This window comes from Tamandua tetradactyla, chromosome 5 (assembly GCF_023851605.1).
Source record: "Tamandua tetradactyla isolate mTamTet1 chromosome 5, mTamTet1.pri, whole genome shotgun sequence".
Taxonomy (NCBI): domain Eukaryota; kingdom Metazoa; phylum Chordata; class Mammalia; order Pilosa; family Myrmecophagidae; genus Tamandua; species Tamandua tetradactyla.
This window is the reverse complement of record NC_135331.1, coordinates 18,051,363-18,072,574: the sequence shown is the minus strand read 5'-3', so window position 1 is coordinate 18,072,574 and position 21,212 is coordinate 18,051,363. Positions and strand designations below refer to the sequence as shown.

Here is a 21,212-nt window from a genome sequence, read left to right as displayed (position 1 = left end):
AATAGGAAGTGGTGCCGAGTCCTCTGAATTATTTGGGACTGAATGCAGTTTGGTGAAGCTCATAGGCCCTTTGTGTTACCTTGCATGGGGCCTCTTGTCTCCCTGGGGAATGGCCCTTTTTGGTTTTTTTTTTTTTTGGAGGGGTGAGGTGCAAGGTCCGGGAATTGAACCTGGGGCTCCGCATGGCAGAGCTACCCTTGCTCTACCACTGAGCTACCCTCGCATCACCGTGAGAGGCCAGTTGAGCACTGGGGACGCACCACAGCTCATTATGTCCATTGCCTTAATCAGCATCAGTTTTACCATCTTTTGTTGTTGGCCTTTTCCACCTTCCCTCATTGCACACCCCAAAGCCCGTCTTCCATCCGTGTAAGTGTAGATTTCTACACCTGTCGGGAGCAGCCCTTCTCTCCTTCTCTGCCTCCCCAGCTTCTCCCCTGCTCCTGGAGGGGGGCGCAGAGGGTGGGTCAACCCAGATTCAGGTCCCTACCGTCTTCCCCAGTGTGCGCCTCAGGGCTCGCACCTATTCCCACTCCCCGTGCGTGGGCCGCGGGCCCTTCCTTGAAGGGAGCTGGGGGCCGCACGTCCCAGTGCCCAGCGCTCAGGGTTGGCAGCAGGCTCAGCCTCATGCATTTCTTACAAAGACTCCATTTAAAAATGCATGTGAGGCGCTTAGCCCAATGCTTGGCACACTGGACATGTTCTAGAATGTTAGGTATTACTGTGGATATTGGACTCAACTCAAATCCCTGATCGTCCATAAAACCTACCTTGACTCCTATCATCAGAATTAATGACACCACCCGCCCTCTGTCCCGCACCCACTTCTGGAGCAGAGTTAGATGCTTCCACCTTCCCTGATGGGTTTGGAGTTTTTTTTGCAAGCAAACTTATATCTTACTATTGCATTCCCAGCACCTAGCACTTAGTAGAGTCTTGGGCACTTGGTAGGCCGTGATTAGGATCTCCAGGAGTCTTTTGCACCATCATGTTAATTTATGCCCAGAGAGAGACTAACGGACATAACATTTCCAAGCTTACTGCTGGCAAAGACCTCCGGGCCTCCTGACTTCCATGTTTCCTCTTTTGCAACTACCCTGTCTTCCCATTTGTTTGCTGCCCACCCTGTATTTTGATCCACTTTGCTAATCTCTCCTTCCCTTGGACCCCTATCCCCTCTCCTGGCCTGATAGAAGCAGTGTCACCAGCAGAGGCAAAGGCGCATGGACTTGCAGCCACCAGCCAAGTCAGGGCTGCATGCTTTGGCATAAACAGCTTCCTCCTTCTGGGCCTCAGTTTCTTCATCTGTAAAATGAGGGCATGATGGAGTTTGGAGGTAATGTAGGGGAAATGTTTATCCCAGCGTCCAGCAGGGGGAAGCCCCCGAGATATAGTAGCACTTACTTATATTAGCTTCATTTTTATTCCTGTTCCTCCATGCAATTCGCAGCTCACAGCTCGGCTCATAACATATACTACCTTGCTAGATGCGTTAGCATCCACGGGGTTCTGGGAAGGATGCCACAGCCAGTGATGGATCTAGGCACGCAGCCAAGAGATTTTGCACTCAGGCGAATGGCAGGTAGGAGGGGGACGTTTGGGCCATCTTGATGTGATGGTTCTGGTTTGCACCCAGCGTGGCCTTTGGTAGATAGCCGTCTGTCTGTCTCTGTCAACTTGTCAAGCCCCTCCAATGCATAATTCATCTTGATGCAGAACATGGCTTGGAAGTCACACGGAAAATGCCAGAACTAGAAGGGCAAGTGAGTTTGCGGATGAAGGCTGGGGGAGGGGTATCGGCATTTTCCAGGTGCCCGTGGATCAAGGTGAGGGGCAGGTGGCTCAGTGCCCACTCCCACAGCTCTTTCTTTGCAGCAGTAAGCCTCTGGGTTGTATCTTATCCCAAAGACTTAATGACTGTGCTTGACATAGCTCTCCCCATCTGCCAGCCGAGACGCCAATCACTCTCAATTCCAAAGCACGGTGGAGCAAAGTGTCCAAAAGAGCAGCAATTTTTTTTCTAATTTAAAAGGCACTTGCACCCCTTCCTTTTCCTCCTCCCATCCCCTCAAGAATGCAGCCCTGATTCTTTTGAAAGTCACCTTTGTGGCATTGTCAGCCCATCAGGTCCCCGAAAAGCCCTGCCCCGATTTTATTAGGAATGTTTGCAGAGTCTCCTCTGAGTCAGAATCTGTTTTCCTGTGGCTTGAAAACACAGCATGGCATTTCGAGATGCGGTTTCCTTGGAGATGGCCACATTTGCCTGCAGATCCGGGAACCTGCCTGACACCGGGCAGCTTCTGAGCGCCTGGCGGGAACAGGGAAGCGGGTCTGGGGAGCAGAGGAAAAGCCATCAGCCCAGTTTCTCTTCTTTGCATGCCAGCAAAGCGCCACAAAGCAAGAGCCCTTTGATGTGATAATGTGAAAATGAGAGATGATATTATTTTAAAAGGTCGCTACCACTTAATTAACCTGGGTGCTAGCGGCAATTAGTTCAGGACATTTAAATGAATAACATGAAACTGAATCCCTTTATATGTGCTTCTGTTGAGGGCTTAGGATAATAGTTGAGTTCGTTTTCCAGGTTAATGGGGAGAGGCTTGGTTTTATTCTTTCAACAGTGATTTCTTGAGCTCATACCGAATGCCAGCTCTGTTTGAGATCCTGGGCATACAGCAGTGGCCCCTTCCGTTATGGATTTTAGATTCTATGTTAAGGGTCAGAAACCCATGGCCCCTGGGCCAAATCTGGCTCACCATCTATTTTTATTAATACAATTTTATTGGAAGACAGTTTTCCATCTTCCTTGCCTCCATCCATTCTTTCCTCTCTCTCTCTCTCACCCGTCAGTCTCCCTCGCTCCTCCTTTTTCCCTTTCTGCCACATTTCACATGCATTCCACATGTGGTGGGCATTTTCCTTGACAAGACATGCACACAAGCAAATGTGGACGCTTCCCCAGCCCCCCTGCTCCCGTTGTTTTTCCCAGAGTATGAGAAAACTTCCAGTTCCTTCTCCACTCTCTTACATACACAGTATGAGTATAATGAATATATTCAAATATTATTTGCATGTGTTTAAATATTTGTGATGGTAAAAATGAGATCATAGGATATGTGCTGCTTTAGCAGCTTGTTTTCTTCACAAAACAACATGTCTTGGAGAGTTTTGAATGTCTGTTGCCATAGAACAGGGTTGGCAAACCTCAGCCTGTGGACTGAATACAGCCTGGTGCACGATTTTATAAATAAAGCTTTATTGGAACACAAGCATGTCCATTCATTTCCATGCTGTCTGAAACTACTTCTGTGCTACAGTGGCCGAGCCTGAATAGTTGTGACATAGACTGCATGACCTGCAAAGCCTGAAGTATTTACCATCTCACACTTTACGGAAAAGTCTGTCAACCCCTGGTATAGAAGCACCTCATTTTGTAGTATGGATGTATGGTATTTTATTAAATCTTTCCATTATTGAGACAGCTCTTGCTTTGCTCCCTCTGTGTGCCCTTGATGAGCGCCCACTAAGTGGGCTGTCTCTGGGGTGCCCTTGGATCTGGTGTAAGCGCTCTGGGCTTTTCTGATAGGGTGATGTTGGAGCCGAGCCTCCAGAGCTTGCAGCAGCAGTGAACTCCCAGCTGAGCTGGTGTGTCCCTGTGGCTGTCCCTGGGGGTCAGGGGCGGGTCCTTTGGCAGCTTATTTCCTCTTTTCTTGTGGCAGACTCCAACCCCATTTCTGTTTCTGTGCCCTAAACCTTTAGACTTTGAAGTCTGGTTCTTGGGAAGCCTAAGCAGATGCAAGCCATGTGAACAGTTTGTGTCAAACTGCAAGTAACAGTAAAGGCAGGTGTTGCCGATGTGGAATTATCACAAACTTTGGACAGTTGCAGAGGTTTTGGAGACCTTGTCGAAAGTGCAGATTTCTGGGCTCCTTGCCCAAAAGATTTGAGAAACTCTAAGGTTGAGGGCATTTAGTCTGATTGGAAACTGAGTTGCGGACCTTTTTTTAAATATAGAAATTCCACTTTTGTTCTCAAACATGTATTAGGGGGTCTTTGGTTACAAATGACAGAGGCCAACTCTAGCTAGCTTAAGCAGATAATGAGCCTGAAAGGAAGAGTACTGAAAGATTTCCCAGATGGACAAGCAAGCTGGGGACCTACAATTAGAAGGAAACAGTTCTGAAGGTGTCGTGGGGGGCTCTAAGAAGCAGAAATAAGCTGACAGGTTTTGGGGGACTGTCACTACATAACCTGGCCATCAAATATTTTTTTTCTCCATCATTTGTGTGTCATACCACTCAAGCAAAATTCGTATTCCCCAGAGAAATTCGGATTGTTCTGACTTGGGTTTTTATCGTATCATGACATCCCCTTTGTGACACTCCCCAGAAAGATTGTGCACAGAGGAGAAGAGAGGGTGTCTCCAAGGAGGGAGTGAAGCAGGATGGGCACAAAACAAGCGTCCCTTGCAAAGTAGCGATGCCGGGAACTGGCAAAGATACATGAACACATGAATCCCGCGGATTGGGGACACTGATGAGCATAAATTAGCAGCCACAGCAGCACACCCTCTGCATTAGCTCATCCTAAACAAAACGCGTTTCGTGTCATAAGTCATTGCTGGGTGCAGAGGTTGGAAGCATGTTGAAGGCTTTGCTTTGGAAAAGCTACTGACTTCAGGCAAAATTCTTCCAACTCAACATGGAAAAACAGTTTCAGGCTTAACTCCGTGGAGTCACCGTAGGACAGCCGTGACTGAATTATTGGAAATTCCACACCAGTGCGATCACTTGGGCTGAGGTTTCTTTCTGCTCCCCACTTGGCTCTCTCTTGTCGGACGCTCTTGGGGCATGCCTCACGCTGATTCATTTGCCCCGACAGAAACAAGGGGCAGACAAAGTGTCTGGAGAGGTCATCCCATTGTATAAATAAAGAGCCTCGAAGCTTGGTGGATTCTGACCTGCCCAAGGTCACGTCGTAAGTCTGAAGAAGTGGGAGTCACGTCATGGAATCATCAGACTGAGAATGGATGAGCTTTTAGGGATGCTTGGCTGTCAGCCCCCCGTTTTACACGTGAGGAAGCTGAGAGTGCACAGAGGCTCAGAGGCCAACCTGGGAGCACCTGGCTAGCCCCAGCATCATCTGCCTCCTTCCGAGCCCTCCATTAGCAGTTAGATGCAGTCGTTGGTGATGGACTGATTTCAGCGTGGCTTTGGTAGAACTGCCAGATTTGAATTAATGCTCTCATGTAGGAATGTCTGTAGAGCTTCACTCTCAGTTTATTTTATCCCAGGGTAAAGGAAGAGTCTGGAATATTCCACAGGTGGCAAAGTATTCACAGTTTCCTTGAATAAATATTTCCAGCTGATCTCTTGCTGGCAGAGAGAAAGACCTTTCTGGCTCACCGCCTGAGCAGATGATTGTCAATTCTGCATTCGCTTAGATTGCTGACCCTGGATGCTTTCTTATGATGTTGGAGTATTGAGAATCTAAATGACAGCACTTCCTTGCCATGAGTTCCAAGCAAGTCTATGTCCAAGGGAGTCTGCAATATAGTGTAGAGACTAGGCTCTGGGGTCAGAAAGAACCAGGCTCAGATCTTGATGCTATCGCTTACAGGCTGTGTGACTTAGGATAAGTCGATTTGCCACTCTGACCCTTTGTTTCTTCATCTGGAGAGGATGATCTCCATCTTAATGAATAAAATGAGCAAGTTCCTATACTATACTTAGCACAAGTCCAGGCACATAGTAAGGGCTCCATGAATGACAGCGGTCACAATTAAAACTAAGGTATATGGAGCAGAATGGTCAGAGATCACTTAGCAAATCCCCACTTTTTTACAGGAGAGGAAACTAGTGTCAACGTCCAAGTGACTTACTAAGAGCCAGGTCAGGAGCTCAGCCCCTGCTTCTCCACCAGCTGATCTTACCCACCCAACGCTTGGCTTTCCAAGGGATCCAGCCTGGATGGGCCAAACCACCTCCTGTGCCATGGCTTGGGTAGCTACACTGCCGAGTTCCCCCTTCCTCGTTCTTCCCGCTTAAGTCTTCTTTGGGGTTCCTGCATTCAGAATCTGTCTGTGAGTCCAATGACTTCCCACCCGACTCTTACTCTTTGGCCCCAGGGTGAAGGCCAAGAGAAATGGCGCACTGTCCGTTTCTCTGAGGGACTGTCCCTTATGGGGTTGACAGAAGTCTTCCCATGTCTCATCAGCCCTGGGGTGACAGCGGGAGCAGACCTCTGTGCCAGTTTGCCATGGAAATTGTCTTTTCTTCGGGCAAGAGGAGGGAGAAGGAACCTAAAAGAGAACATCCAGCCACATGCCCATGAAATCTCTGGCCAAAATCAGTCATCCTTTTTAATAATGAGGGCTGTCATGAACCCTGGTTCAGTCGGAAGTGATGGCTTGGGTAAATATTTGCTCTGTAACTGATTTATGGGTTGGGGAACAAAAAAATAAGATTAGTCACTAATCAGAGGGATGCAGGAAAGTGAGCGGGCCCGGATGCTTGCACAGACCACGCCGGGAAGACAGCCCACGGCCGCTATCTGGATGGAGCTCAGATGGTGGTGGGGGAAGCAGGGGACAGGCTGGGCAGTGGGGCTTTTCCTGGATTGTCCCCTGGGGCCGAGGCAGTGTCGGCCATATCCAGTGAAAGTGCCAGCTGGGAGCAAAATTCTGGCATGATGGCAAGGTTGGGAATCTGGTATGGGTTCTCCCCGGTTAACCTGAAGTCAATGAGCTGGAGACAACCTACCCCTCTGTGAAATGGGAATGCATTTGAATTCCTCATAGGGTGCAGTTAATGGGGTGATTGGAACTTGGCTTTGAAGTCAGCTGTGATTAAACTCTGGCCTTCGTGAATCTGCAACCTAGGCATGTTAACTGTTGAGATTCCTGTTAGTTTCATTGCAAAATGGAAGTCGTAATCGGTTCCTGCTGTAGATGAGATGTTTGCTGAGCATAATGCTTAGCCCGGGGCAGCTTAGCCAGATCCAGCCCTGTGCCGAGCACAGCTGCTGTGAGAGTATTGGAATACACTCCCCAGGTAGGCTAGTTCAGGTGGGTAAGTAGCCAATGCAGCAAAAGCCCCCTATTAGAAATAAATATGTGTGTGTGTGTGTGGGGGGGGTGTCAGTCTTGTCCCCTCTGCAGGGCACCAGGCCATGTGGACCCCGTGGATGGCGCCCCCCTCCCTTGACTCACTCCCATTGTGGGACATGAGCTGTGTCTTGGTCCAGTAGGAGCTCTTCATGCTGCATTTAGTCACACCTGCACTTGAAAGGACAAGTCCGACATGACCTCTGTCCTCCTGGCTTTTACAGGTCGGTGGGAGAGCCCCATGTCCATCGAATAATAAGAAAAATCGATGTGTACTTCAAAATCACCGTTGGAATGGTGAAGCATGCACATAGAGGGAAGCGCTGACCTGTTCTGGGAGGGATGGGGTCAGGGCAAGGAAAGGAAAGATAAATAGCAGGTGGCAGAAGTGGCAGCTCTTGGGGTCGGCCAGATGATGGGAAGTGGGATTTGGGGGCTATTTTCAAAGTTTTTTTCTTTCTTTCTTCAAATTTTCCTCCTTGGAAGTAAGTCTTTGACCCTACCAGAATAAGGGTCGGCAAACGACAGCCCAAGGGTCAAATTCAGCCCACTGCCCACTTTTGTAGATATTTTTGCTGGCAGGCTGCCATGTCAGCCTGTTCAATTACTGTCCACAGTAGCTTTCCGGCTACAGAGCTGAGCCGTTGCAGCAGAGACGGTCTGGCTCGCCAAGCTAGAGTTATTTACTGTCTGCTTCTTTGCTGAAAAAGTTTGCCGACCCCTGGGGCTAGAACATATTTTATTTCCTCTGCCTTTGCTTCTTCCTCTCTTCTGTTTGCCCTAGATCTGAAGTAGTGTCTCGGAGGGCCAGAAGGGGATGTGCGTGTAAGGAACCACTTGTTCTTTGCCCCCAAACAAGCCCTGATATAGCAGATCTGTTACATGCTGAGAGCACATCTGTTGTTGAACAAAGTGGAACCTTTTTTTTGTAAAAAAAATTTATCATTTTTCCATTGTGTTTTACTATCGAAGAAAAACTCCTTTTACCAAGTTCAAATGATAGAGACGAGTCTAAAGGAAACGAAGTACCTGGTCCGGTGTATCATCCCAGAAAATATTGATACACATGCAAGTGTGTCTGTGTGACACAGGAATTGAGGAGTTATTCTGATGTTTCTCTGGCCCTCGGCACCAGCACACAGCAGGTTCTGGGAGAGCCGTGTCCCAAAGGCCTCTCTCCCCTCCATTCTGTTGTCCCCAACAGGATCCAAGGCACCCTCAAATCATGCCTGGGTGACCAAAACAGCCTCTTCTCTCCATCCCCTAATTCCGCCCTCACCCCCCACCACAGTCAGCTGTCCACATGTCAGGCGGAGTCATCTTATAAAAACAGAGTAAGTCTTTGCCATCTGTCTTCTTCAAACCCTCCAGCCATCTCTGAAACCCCAGGTAGAGTGGCAAACAAGAATTGCCTGGGATCTGGCCATGCTGACCTCTTGACCGCATGTCCTGCCACCCTCCTCTTTGCACGCTAGTAATTTAGTTGCCCTGGCCCTGCTTTGCTTCTGTGGACTCCCCAGCATTGTCCCTGCCTCAGTGCCTTTGCATCAGCCGTGCTAACTGCCCGGGCCTCTGTCCCACCAGATCATGGCAGGGATGGTTTCTTCTTGATGTTCAGGTCTCTGGTTAAATGCTTTGTCCTCAGGGAGACCTTACCACCCAGTCACCATCACACCACCCTATTTTTTTTTTTTATTATTAATTAAAAAAATTAACTAACACAACATTTAGAAATCATTCCATTCTACATATATAATCAGTAATTCTTAATATCATCACATAGGTGCATATCCATCATTTCTTAGTACATTTGCATCGATTTAGCAAAAGAAATAGAAAGACAACAGAAAAAGAAAATGATAATAGAGAGGAAAAAATAAAAATAAATAAAAAAAATAAAAAACTATACCTCAGATGCAGCTTCATTCAGTATTTTAACATAATTACATTGCAATTAGGTAGTATTGTGCTGTCCATTTCTGAGTTTTTGTATCCAGTCTTGTTGCACAGTCTGTATCCCTTCAGCTCCAATTACCCATTATCTCACCCTATTTCTATCTCCTGATATCTGTTACCAATGACATATTCCAAGTTTATTCTCTAATGTTGGTTCACATCAGTGGGACCATACAGTATTTGTCCTTTAGTTTTTGGCTAGTCTCACTCAGCATAATGTTCTCTAGGTCCATCCATGTTATTACATGCTTCATAAGTTTATTCTGTCTCAAAGCTGCATAATATTCCATCGTATGTATATACCACAGTTTGTTTAGCCACTCATCTGTTGATGGACATTTTGGCTGTTTCCATCTCTTTGCAATTGTAAATAATGCTGCTAAAAACGTTGGTGTGCAAATGTCCGTGTGTGTCTTTGCCCTTAAGTCCTCTGAGTAGATACCTAGCAATGGTATTGCTGGGTCGTATGGCAATTCTATATTCAGCTTTTTGAGGAACCGCCAAACTGCCTTCCACAGTGGTTGCACCATTTGACATTCCCACCAACGGGATAAGTGTGCCTCTTTCTCCACATCCTCTCCAGCACTTGTCATTTTCTGTTTTGTTGATAATGGCCATTCTGGTGGGTGTGAGATGATATCTCATTGTGGTTTTGATTTGCATTTCTCTAATGGCCAGGGACATTGAGCATCTCTTCATGTGCCTTTTGGCCATTTGTATTTCCTCTTCTGAGAAGTGTCTGTTCAAGTCTTTTTCCCATTTTGTAATTGGGTTGGCTGTCTTTTTGTTGTTGAGTTGAACAATCTCTTTATAAATTCTGGATACTAGACCTTTATCTGATATGTCATTTCCAAATATTGTCTCCCATTGTGTAGGCTGTCTTTCTACTTTCTTGATGAAGTTCTTTGATGCACAAATGTGTTTAATTTTGAGGAGCTCCCATTTATTTCTTTCTTTCTTCAGTGCTCTTGCTTTAGGTTTAAGGTCCATAAAACCGCCTCCAATTGTAAGATTCCTCAGATATCTCCCTACATTTTCCCCTGTTTTATGGTCTTAGACCTAATGTTTAGATCTTTGATCCATTTTGAGTTAACTTTTGTATAGGGTGTGAGATACGGGTCCTCTTTCATTCTTTTACATATGGATAGCCAGTTCTCTAGGCACCATTTATTGAAGAGACTGTTCTGTCCCAGGTGAGTTGGCTTGACTGCCTTATCAAAGATCAAATGTCCATAGATGAGAAGGTCTATATCTGAGCACTCTATTTGATTCCATTGGTCGATATATCTATCTTTATGCCAGTACCATGCTGTTTTGACCACTGTGGCTTCATAATATGCCTTAAAGTCAGGCAGCGTGAGACCTCCAGCTTTGGTTTTTTTCCTCAAGATACTTTTAGCAATTCGGGGCACCCTGCCCTTCCAGATAAATTTGCTTATTGGTTTTTCTATTTCTGAAAAATAAGTTGTTGGGATTTTGATTGGTATTGCGTTGAATCTGTAAATCAATTTAGGTAGAATTGACATCTTAACTATATTTAGTCTTCCAATCCATGAACACGGTATGCCCTTCCATCTATTTAGGTCTTCTGTGATTTCTTTTAACAGTTTTTTGTAGTTTTCTTTGTACAGGTCTTTTGTATCTGTAGTTAAATTTATTCCTAAGTATTTTATTCTTTTAGTTGCAATTGTAAATGGAATTCGTTTCTTGATTTCCCCCTCAGCTTGTTCATTGCTAGTGTATAGAAACACTACAGATTTTTGAATGTTGATCTTGTAACCTGCTACTTTGCTGTACTCATTTATTAGCTCTAGTAGTTTTGTTGTGAATTTTTCTGGGTTTTCGACGTATAGTATCATATCATCTGCAAAAAGTGATAGTTTTACTTCTTCCTTTCCAATTTTGATGCCTTGTATTTCTTTTTCTTGTCTAATTGCTCTGGCTAGAACCTCCAACACGATGTTGAATAACAGTGGTGATAGTGGACATCCTTGTCTTGTTCCTGATCTTAGGGGGAAAGTTTTCAATTTTTCCCCATTGAGGACACCACCCTATTTTTAATTGTCCATGTAGCTTTATTTTAACCAATATTACCTTCTTGTTTTATCTGTTTATCTGAACTGTTGTCTGTCTCTTTCCTTACGAAAGTCTGAGAAGTTTATTATCCCAGTAATATTTGTTGGATTACTTTTTTGATTAATGTATAGTCTTTTTTTTTTTTTTAATGTATAGTCTTTTAAAGATGAAGATGCTGTCATCCTTTGTCTTTTTGCCTCCTGTGCTTAATAATAAATATTGGGATTGTCCCATCCTGATTCTTTTTCTTTGCGCGGGACACCGGTAATCGAATGCGGTTCTCCGGCATGGCAGGCGACAATTCTGCTACTGAGTCACCATTGCACCTCCCTAAAGTGGACATGATAAGTAGCATTCCCTATGTTCTTTTTATTTGCGTGGGCAGGCTCTGGGAATTGAACCCAGGTCTCTGGCATGGCAGGTAAGAATTGTGCTAGTGAGCCACCATTGCATCACCCCTGATTCTTTTTTTAACACTTGACATGGTTTCCCACTGAATGAAATTACCGTAATTTAATTGACCAACCCCCTGTAATGCATATTTTGGGTGTTTCTAGTCTTCGGCTAGGCAAGGTTAATTTTACTGTTGGGAAAGGGGAAAAGTCAAATGTAGAGAGGAAAGGAGAGGGGATGGAAAGGAGGGAAGGGGAGAACAGGTAAAAGGATGAGCTGAAACAGAGGATCTAATGAGAGAACAGTGCATTATTTAACCCGTCAGGGCTAAGAGCCTAGACTATTCAGACCAACATTGCCCAAAAGGGCATTTAGTGATGATGGAAATGTTTTGTATCTGTTCTGTCCAACACAGTAGCCACTAGCCACGTGTGACTTCTCAGCATTTAAAAGACGGCTAGTGCAGCTGATGAGCAGAATTGTAAATTTCATCTGACTTAAATCAGTTTATGTTTAAATAGCTACATGTGTCTGTGGGTACTATATTGTAGATTTAAACAAAGGACCTTATATTCTAGGACGTTGCCAGTGTGGGGAAGGAAGGGGACAGGAAGTGTTAGCATCTATTATTTAGACACAAAAGATGAGGAGAGAAGCTGTAACTCGAGGGAAAATAAATCCCAAGCAGACTCTTAAGAGCTTTCCTTGACTCCTCTCTGTGGACAGGGAGTCTAGAACAGGCACCAGGAGACTCCTCCTGACAAGCCAAGGGAGCGTGTGTTTTCCTTCACACAGTCTCTGTTGTCATTTATGCTGCTATTTCTAAGCGCAGCCTTAGACGATATGTAAATGAGTGGGCGTGGCTATGTGCCAATAAAACTTTATAAAAACAGGTAGCGGTCTGGATTGGTCCCACTGGCCATAGTGACCAGAAAGACTCTGGTTGGAGCTGCCCAGTTCAAACCAGCGGGCAACCTCCTGGAGAATGAAGGGAAAAATCAAACCCCAGCCGCAACACTGGGCTTCTAGAGCATTTTGCACACCCAGCTGGGCTGAGCGATGACGTGGATGACCTGATTCCAGTGGATGACAGTTTCCGGCATGTCACACATGAATTTCAGAGATTCCCTTCTGTGCCTTGGTGAGATACCCACCAGCCTTAAAGCAGGTGTTGGCAGACTCGACTATGCTAAGGTGGTACAGAAGGGGGAGGTCTGACAAGAGAGACCATGTCTGGTGTTTCCCTTTTATTTCCCACGGTGTGTTACACTAGGGTGTGCTTGTTTGGTGTGTGCTGAATTTGCAACCAAGTGCCACGTCCCTTTTCTGAGCTTTGGTTTCCTCATCTATAAAATCGGTATAGCAATAGAGCCTTCCCTATAGGACTGTTGTGAGGATGCCATGACTTGGCACATGTGCAGGGCTTGCCAAGATGCCTGGATGGGTGAATGCTCAGTGCCCTGTGTCAATGCACACATGAAGCTGTGGATGGTGTCCTAGATGGAAGATTATGGAAGGTTTCAAACTTGAGCTGAGCCTTTAAGGATGTGCAGAGAGAAGATTGCAGAGAGAAGATGGGATGGAATTCCAGACGAGTGAAGGCATGGAGGAGCTGAGGTAGAGCAGGGTCGAGATGAGAGGAGATCGGGAAGACAGAACTGAACACGTGTGCCCCCCAGAGTAGGAGATTCCCTGGAAACTGATTCATACAAGAGGGTGGTTCCTGACCCACCCACCGCTGCCGTGTCTATCCCATCCTTTGCAGATCATGCTGCAGACCTTCTCTCATTTGATTGTCACTACAAGGTGACATTCCTCTTGGAAAATGAGGAGACAGTCTCAGAAGGGGAAACAATTTGCCAAAGACCCCACAGACCCCCCCAGCTGGTACATACGTGGGCAAGTGGACCTTAATCTTGAGGAACACATCTCGTTGTCCACTGTCCAGGAGACCAGTCTTCATATTACCTGGGTCCTTTGGGGGTTAGTTGGTTCACCCTCTGAGAGCTATGGTCCTCCCAAAGTGGATCCTATGGCCTGGGAACCAAAATTCTCCCGAGCCAGATCCTGGGTCCTGGAAGCTGGCCAGAAGGGGCAGGTAGAAGGTTGCTCCTTTGGTATCTCAGCAGTTATGTTTATACTCTGGAGGAGACTCTGCCTTGGTTCTTGCTAGGAAGAGCACCCACATCTCTGTGTGGTCATGGGGTTGGGTCACGCTGAGAAAAGAAGCTGGAGCCCTGTTGAGAAAGGAAGCAGAGAATCCTGCTTCCTTGGATTCCCTGGAATCCTGTGTCCTTAGTACACGTAGATGTCTGGTCTGGGACCCAGAGCTTTGGTATGAATGCCCTCCCTGGTGCCAGGGGATGATGCCTTTTGACTTCTAAGGGCATGAGCTCGGGAATCAGACAGGTCGGGTTTGAATCCCAGTGTTTCTGGACCCAGTTTCTCCATCTGTGAGCTGGAGCTGCCCCAGATAATGATCTTGTCTTGGGTTTTCAGCGAGTGCTTCACTCCTAGTGGCCACCCCCAGAAAGGCAGCAGGGCTCTTTCTTGATTTAGTCATCGAGGTGATTCTGAATGGTACTGATGAACCCCGTGGGATAAAGACATAGAGTGGAAACCTAGAGAGTGTCCAGGAAGAAAGAGGAGGGAGGAGTGGCAGTTTGACCATTCCTTGTGAAGCACTCCTTGCCGAGCCTTTTCTGTGTGTGCATTTTCAAGTCCTGTTTTAACTTCCCTTCTTCCAGAAAAGCCTCCCACCCACCCCCAGCCCCAGCCTCAATCGGCCACCCCATTTCAGCAAGCCTCATCCCCGTTGAGGGGGTTCTCAGGCCTTCTTGTGTTCCTCCTGAGTCAAGCGATCCAGGGCGAAGAGGACTTCTTTGGTCTTCTTCGTGGATGTGTGCCCAACTCTGTGTTCAGTCCTGACCTACTTCCACATGGGAAGGACTGTGCCTATAATGAGCCTCAGTCTGTGTCTTGAGGAAAAGATATTTCTTGGTAAGGAAAAATGTAAGAAGACCATTTGCCAGGCAACCATCAGGTGCCAGGCACTCTGTTAGTCACTTGAGCACTGTATCTCATTGAACCCTTAGAAGGTGTTATTCATTTGTCCTCAAGGAGGACACTGAGGCTCAGAGAGGTTAAGTGATTTGATGAAGGTCACACAGCAAGTAAAGGGGTGAGATATAGAACCCGTGTTACTATGGTGGCTTTTAAAATTGTGCTAAGATACCCATAACGTAAAATTTACCATCTTAACCATTTTAAAGAGAACACTTCAGTGGTACCAAGTACACTTCCAGTGTTGTGCGACCAACATAACTATAGTTCTAGAACTTCTTTATTCCCCTAAATGGAAACGCTGCACCCTTGAGGCAGTCACTCCTCATCTTCCTTCTCCAACTCACCCCTCCCCCACCCCAGCAACTACTAATCTATTTCCTTGATTTGCCTAATCTGGACATTTCACGTAAATGGAGTCATGCAACATGTGGCCTTTTATTTCTGCCTTCTTTTGCTAAGCATGTCCTCAAGGTTTTCCATGTTGTAGCATGTATTAGAATTTCATTCCTTTTTAGGGCTGAATAATATTCCATACAAGGCAATACCACATTTTGTTCAACCTGTTTATTCATTAATGGCAATTTGGGTTGTTTCTACCCTTTGGCTGTTATGTATAGTGCTGCTATGAACATCTATATACAAGTTTTTGTTTGAACACCTGTTTTTACTTGTTTGGGATATATATATAACTTAGGCATGGAACTGCTGAGTCATAGGGTAATTCTGTGTTTAATCTATTGAGGAACTACCAAACTGTTTTCCGAAGTGAATGTTCCATGTAACACCCCCACTAGCAATGTATAAGTGTTCCATTTTCTCCACACCTTTTCCAATACTTATTTTCCATTTTTTTAAATGTCTGCACTAGTGTGTGCAGTGATATCTCACTGTGGTTTTGATTTGCATTTCCCTACTGTGCTTGGGCATCTTCTTGTACCTGTTGGCCATTTGTACATCTTCTTTGGAGAAATGTCTGTCTGAATCCTGTGCCCAAGCTGCTCAATTAAATTGGATTATTTGCTTTTTCTAATTTATTTTTTATTAAAGAATTTATGCAAACATGCACAAAATACAGGATTCCCCTATACCACTCTATTACTGACACCTTACATTGGTGTGGAACATTTGTTACAATTGATGAAAGCACGTTTTTACAATTGTACTACTAACTATAGCCCATGGTTTAAATTAGGGGTTGCTGTTTGTGTTGTGCCGTTCCATAGAGCTTTTAAAAAATTTTATTCTAATAACATACATACAAACTAAAATGTCTCCTTTTAATCACAGTCAAACCTAGAATTAAGTGGTGTTGATTATATTCACACCATCTATTAATAAACTTTTTCCATCATCCCAGATATAAATTGTGTACCTTTTAAACCCTGACTCCCTATTCCCTGCTCTCACCTAGGCCCCTGGTCACCTATTAATTGCCTTTTTTTTTTTTTTACTGTTGTTTTAAAACACTTTTTATAAGGCATAGCTTCCATTCAGAAATACAGTGCACGATTCTGTCTACAGCTTGATGCATGTTTGCATATCCATTTACCCATGTATCCAGCACCCAGATCAATCTGAGGACATCTCCAGCCCCCCAAAAGAATAGTCAATAACTTCCCCTTCTAGTCAGTAACTGCCCCAAAGAAGATCACTCTTCTGGCCTCTCTCACCAGAGACTAATTTCCCCTATTGTCTGTCTTCACCTAAGTGAACTCATAATAGAATCATAGGATATGGATGCCTTTAAGATTTGTCCATGCTGTTGATTTATCGGTAGTTTGGTCTTTCCCATAGCAATGAAGTAATCATATGAGGGCACAATGATTTATTTCTCCATTCTGTTGTTGATGGGCATTGGGATTGTTCCCCGAGTTTGGCCATATGACAAACATTGCCACGAGCGTCCTTATACAGGTCTGTTTGCAGATATGAGCACTTGTTTTTGTTGGGGACCTAGCCAGGGTAGAAGGGTTGGGTCAGAGGCTATGTTCAGTTTTAGTAGGGACTGCCAAGTAGCTGTCAAATCAGTTGTATTGGTTTACCATCTCATGAGCATTTTATGAGAGTGCCATTTGCCGTCAACCCTTGCCAACATTTGGTGTGGTCTCTTTGATATTACTTAACATATTTTCAACGAACTTTTCTTCTCTCATCCTCTTTTCCTCTTTCTTAGTTTACTTTCTTTGTCATCTCCTCCACCTCCTTTCTGTTCTTCCTCCTTCTGCCTCCTCTTCCTTCTTCTTCTTTTCCCCTTACTTCTCTTCCTCCTCCTCATCTTCTGAGTATATTTTACATAAAGCTGTGTACCAGGAAATAATTGCTCTGAAATTATGCATTTGACATGCAAAGTTTGTTTGTCAAATTTTAACTGTTGAAATGAGAAAAGAAAAAGGGCTCTCAGGTCTCATTTAAAAAGCACCGCACATCCCTCCACACTTGGGAAATGCAGCTTGCCCTGTGTGGTAGTTAGATTCAGATGTCACCTTGCCCAGGTGAGGATGCTTTGTTCTATTGCTGTGGACATGAGCAATAGAACATGCTGTGGACAATGGCATGTGACCCTCATCTGTTGTTGATTTACATCCGCAGTCAGCTAAGAGGCGTGCCTGCTGTAATGAATGATGTTTGACTTAATTGGCTGGTGCTTAAATGAGAGAGCGCAATGTAGCACAGCCCAAGCAGCTCAGCATTCCTCATCTCAGCACTCGCAGCTCAACCCAGGCCTTTGGAGATGCAGAAAGAAGTCACCCCAGGGGAGAGTTGTTGGAACCCAGAGGCCTGGAGAGAGGGCCAGCAGAGATCATCCTGTGCCTTCCCAAGTGGGAGGGAACCTCAGTTGAAAGTTGGCTGCCTTTCCTCTGAGGAACTAAGGAGGTAAATCCCCTTTTATTAGGAGAAGATCTGTCTTTGGTGTGTTGCATTCCGGCAGTCAGCAAACTAGAACACCCTGTTTTATTGACTCTTCCTTGCTCCTTTTTTTTGCCAGGACCCTGGCTGATGAATGTCACACTCCAGGAGTGCTCCAGCCCCAAGACGGGTATAGCCTGTGGCTGCGGAACAGAGACTCAGCCACGTTCTCTCGGGGTTAGAACTCAGAGACCTTCCCTTTTCCAGACTGCCCTCTCCCCCTGGGCTCTGAGCAGCTGAGCTGAGGGTCCCTAAGTGCCCCCACAAGAACTTGTGCTCTTCTTTGATTTTAAAAAGGGTCTTGCCTTCGGCCTCCTCTCAGGTAGTCAGGTCAAGTGCAAAGGATTTAAATGACCCCCTTTGAGAGGGACAGTTCATGCAGCCATGTGCAAGGCCAGTGGGCATTTGTTCCCCATTGGGGGAGAGGCTACGGGATGAGTATTTGTTGCACAGGCGTGTAAGAATGTGTGCTCGGGCCTGTCCTCAGACCTCCTGGAGAGGAGCTTGTCTGTTCCCACCCCTGTCATTTCTACCCAGTTGGCTGGGCCAGATGCTCCTGAGCCCATCAGTGAGAGGCTGAGGAATTTGTGAGGGCTTTCCATAGCACCCCTCCTCTGGCCACTTGCACCGACAGTTCCCTTCAACTCGGAGCCCAGCAAACTTTTGCAAGAGGAAATGGTGCAAAGCAAACATGCTTTGGGACCTCCCTTGGAGTTGTTCGTGTTGAAGGGTGTGAGGGGTAGGCTGGCGTTGGAAGTGGGCATTAACCAGGACCCCTTTTGAATGCAGAGCTGACTGCCTGTCTGATCTAGGGCTAGGCTGAAGAAAGAAGGAGTAAGTCTGCCCTCAGGGAGGCCACACTTGAGAACTAATTGGGACCCCACAGCTCTCCAACTTGCAGATGGAAATGGGCTGGCCTTCCTTCAGAATCCCTCCGTGGTAGAGGGTGTGAAGCTGCTGCTGCTTGAGGTGGGGTACATGGGTGGGAGGGGGGAGTCTGTGGACCTGCTTCTAGTCTTGGGGCCGGCACATGGGGACCTGCTGTGTTCCAGGCATCGTTAGGTGCTCAGCATGCAGGCGCTTCCTTCCCTTGTGGCTGGCGCAGGCCGAGGGGAAGCTAGACGTTCCTTCAGGAACCACGTGGCAACATGGAGCATTCCAGCTGGGGCGCATTTCATGAAGCAAAGCAGATGGCACAGGGAGTGGCTGTACCAAGGAGATCTGACTAATTCTGGGAGCCATGGAAGTGGCAAGTAGGTCTCCACTCCAGGCAGAGGAAACAGCATATGCAAAGGCTCTGAGTTAGATGAGTGCATGGTGTGGTCAAGGACTGGAAAGACGGCCAGTGGTGTCAGAGAGTGACAAGGGGCTTGTGTGAGAAGACGTTGGCTGGCGGGTGGCATGAAGGGTCCTGTGAAGCTTTCGTAGGTCCCAGGAAGGGAGAAGAATGGAACACCTTTGGAAGATTTTACCTTAGGGAGTGATGTGACACAGGGTGCTTTTCTTAAAACTTGGCTTTGACTGCGGGTGGAGGACACATCATGAGCCATCAGAGGTGGGATCATGAGTCCGAGGAGGAGGCAGAGACAGACACCCAGGAGGGACGACGAGCTAGAGATGGAAACAGTGAGCTGATTCGAAGAAGATGTAAGAGTTCTCGGGATTCCCTTAGCCTGGATAGTCGAGGTGGATTAGAAATCCAGGAGGTGGGGAGAACTTTCCTGGCATTGCATAGCAGACAGCTGCTGAGCTGTCCCTAGTCTTTGGGTCTACCTGATGAAACAGACACACTTTCCTAAGCATAGATTAGGACCCCAGAACTGGGACATTTGGGTGTCTTTTCCCAACATAGCTGTGCAACCTCAGCTCAGCCCAACTCTGCCGCTGCTACGGGCACAAGTCCGCCGTGCCCAGCTGTGACCGGGAGCAGGTCCGTCCCGAAGGCAGCACAGTGATCCAGGGCCATTGCAGCCTGGAAGGACGGAGGGGCCCTTTCTCATGTTTTTTTGCCACCTCATTTTGCTGCTTTCCTGGACCTGGACCCATTTCCAGATGAGATATTTATGTAATAGATATCTAGTATTTGATGAAGATCATGGGAGAGGATGTTCTTTTAATTATATACTTTATCTGCAGCATGCACTGCAAAATATCCAGTAAGTCTTTGTACATGGTCATTTTTGCATGTTTCTTCTCCTCTCAGCTTGCCTGAATAATGTCACATCCTCTCCATGGAGGCTTTCTTGGTGGGGGGAGGAAGTGATGTCAGATTTCGTCCCAGCCCTGCTTTGATCCAATAATCATTCATCCTTCCATTCTACCCCTCTTTCCTCTTTCCATCCAACCTACCATTCTCTCTTCCTTTATTCCATCCATCCACCCATGCAGCCAGCCAGCTTTTAACTTTTTCTTCCTTCCTTCCTCTCGCCCTCCCTCTGTCCATGTCTCTGCCCATCTGTCTAATGTTTATTTTGCATATACCCTGTCTCTAGTCCCTGTCTGTGCATAAGTTGGTGAAGGTGATTGATTGTCTTTAGTCGTTGCGTTACTGCTCATCTTGTGTTGGGTTGGACTTGGTTCTTCTAGTTTAGGGATCTGGCCTCATCTCTTGGCAACGCACTTCCTCCAGGCTTCCCGTCCGTGCTTTCGATGGTGTCGATGTCCGTCCCAGCAGGGCTGGCCCTGTCCTCGTCACTAGCCAAGCCCGGTGCTGGGTTGAGAGAGTGGCTGGATGTTTCAGGTGGAAAACACTGTCCAGCTTCCATTTTTGGCTTCTTCCAGGTTATTTCAGTAGCTTGTACAGACATCTGAATTAACCTGGCCACGGCAGTGTTAATAACGGGCCACATTGCAGCAACCTCACTCTGGGCTAAGCATGTCATCCCAGAATTTCCACTGTCACCTTCTGAGTCAGGTGCTGCTGTTTGTTCTTATTTTCCAGGTGAGGGAACTGGGAAGCAAAGAGGTGAGAGCACTTTCCCAAGGTCGCAATCAGGACTGGAGCCTTGGTTTCCCTTATTTCCAAGCCTTTGAGTTTAACCACTCAATTACCTTGGCTCAGTGTAGAAACTTCTTTGACTCTCCATCTTGGGATACTTGTGTGGAAATGCAACTCCCCTTCTTGCTTCCCTCTCTTCTCTAACCACATGCTGTGCAAGGTGGCCAGCGTGTGCTGCTGTGACAAGAAGCGCTTTCCTGGTCCCAGTTGGGGGTCCTGGGGAGATAGTAAGAAGGACTTCCAGCCCAGGTACCGTCAAGAGGGGACTCTGCAGGCATGCTTGACTTCCTTTAAAGCGGCTGATCAGCAGATCTCCTGGCAAGGGTGACTTTTAGTCTGCTTAGGTGGGATCCTTGTTCAGAAATAAACACACCTTCCTGGACTATTCTTCTAGAACTGTGCAAATTTCTAAGAGACTTCACGTTGATCAGGAGAGAGCGTCCAAATCCTGGTCAGACCTGAATGGGGTGGGGGGTGGGGGTGCAGGTAGGTGGAGGACATGACATTAGTTTGGGATGTGGTTTTAAGCCAGGCTCTCTCTGATTGATCACTAAAGCTGCCTGGGAAGGGGAGAAATGCTTCAAAACCAGCTCAGGAGGCCTATTCCATTCAGCCAGTGCCAAGCTAGGGTTGAGAAAACCATACTGTTGCTTCCCCCAAGGAGCTCGCAGTAGAGTGTGGAAGACAGAATTAGAATGCAGCGTGCTAAGT

At 46.5% G+C, this 21,212-nt stretch overlaps 1 protein-coding gene across 1 annotated transcript in view; it reads left to right on the top strand.

Annotated features, from left to right (window-relative positions):
* KSR2 (kinase suppressor of ras 2) overlaps positions 1–21,212 on the top strand; it is a 402,547-nt gene that overhangs the window by 205,733 nt on the left and 175,602 nt on the right. The window lies entirely within an intron of this gene.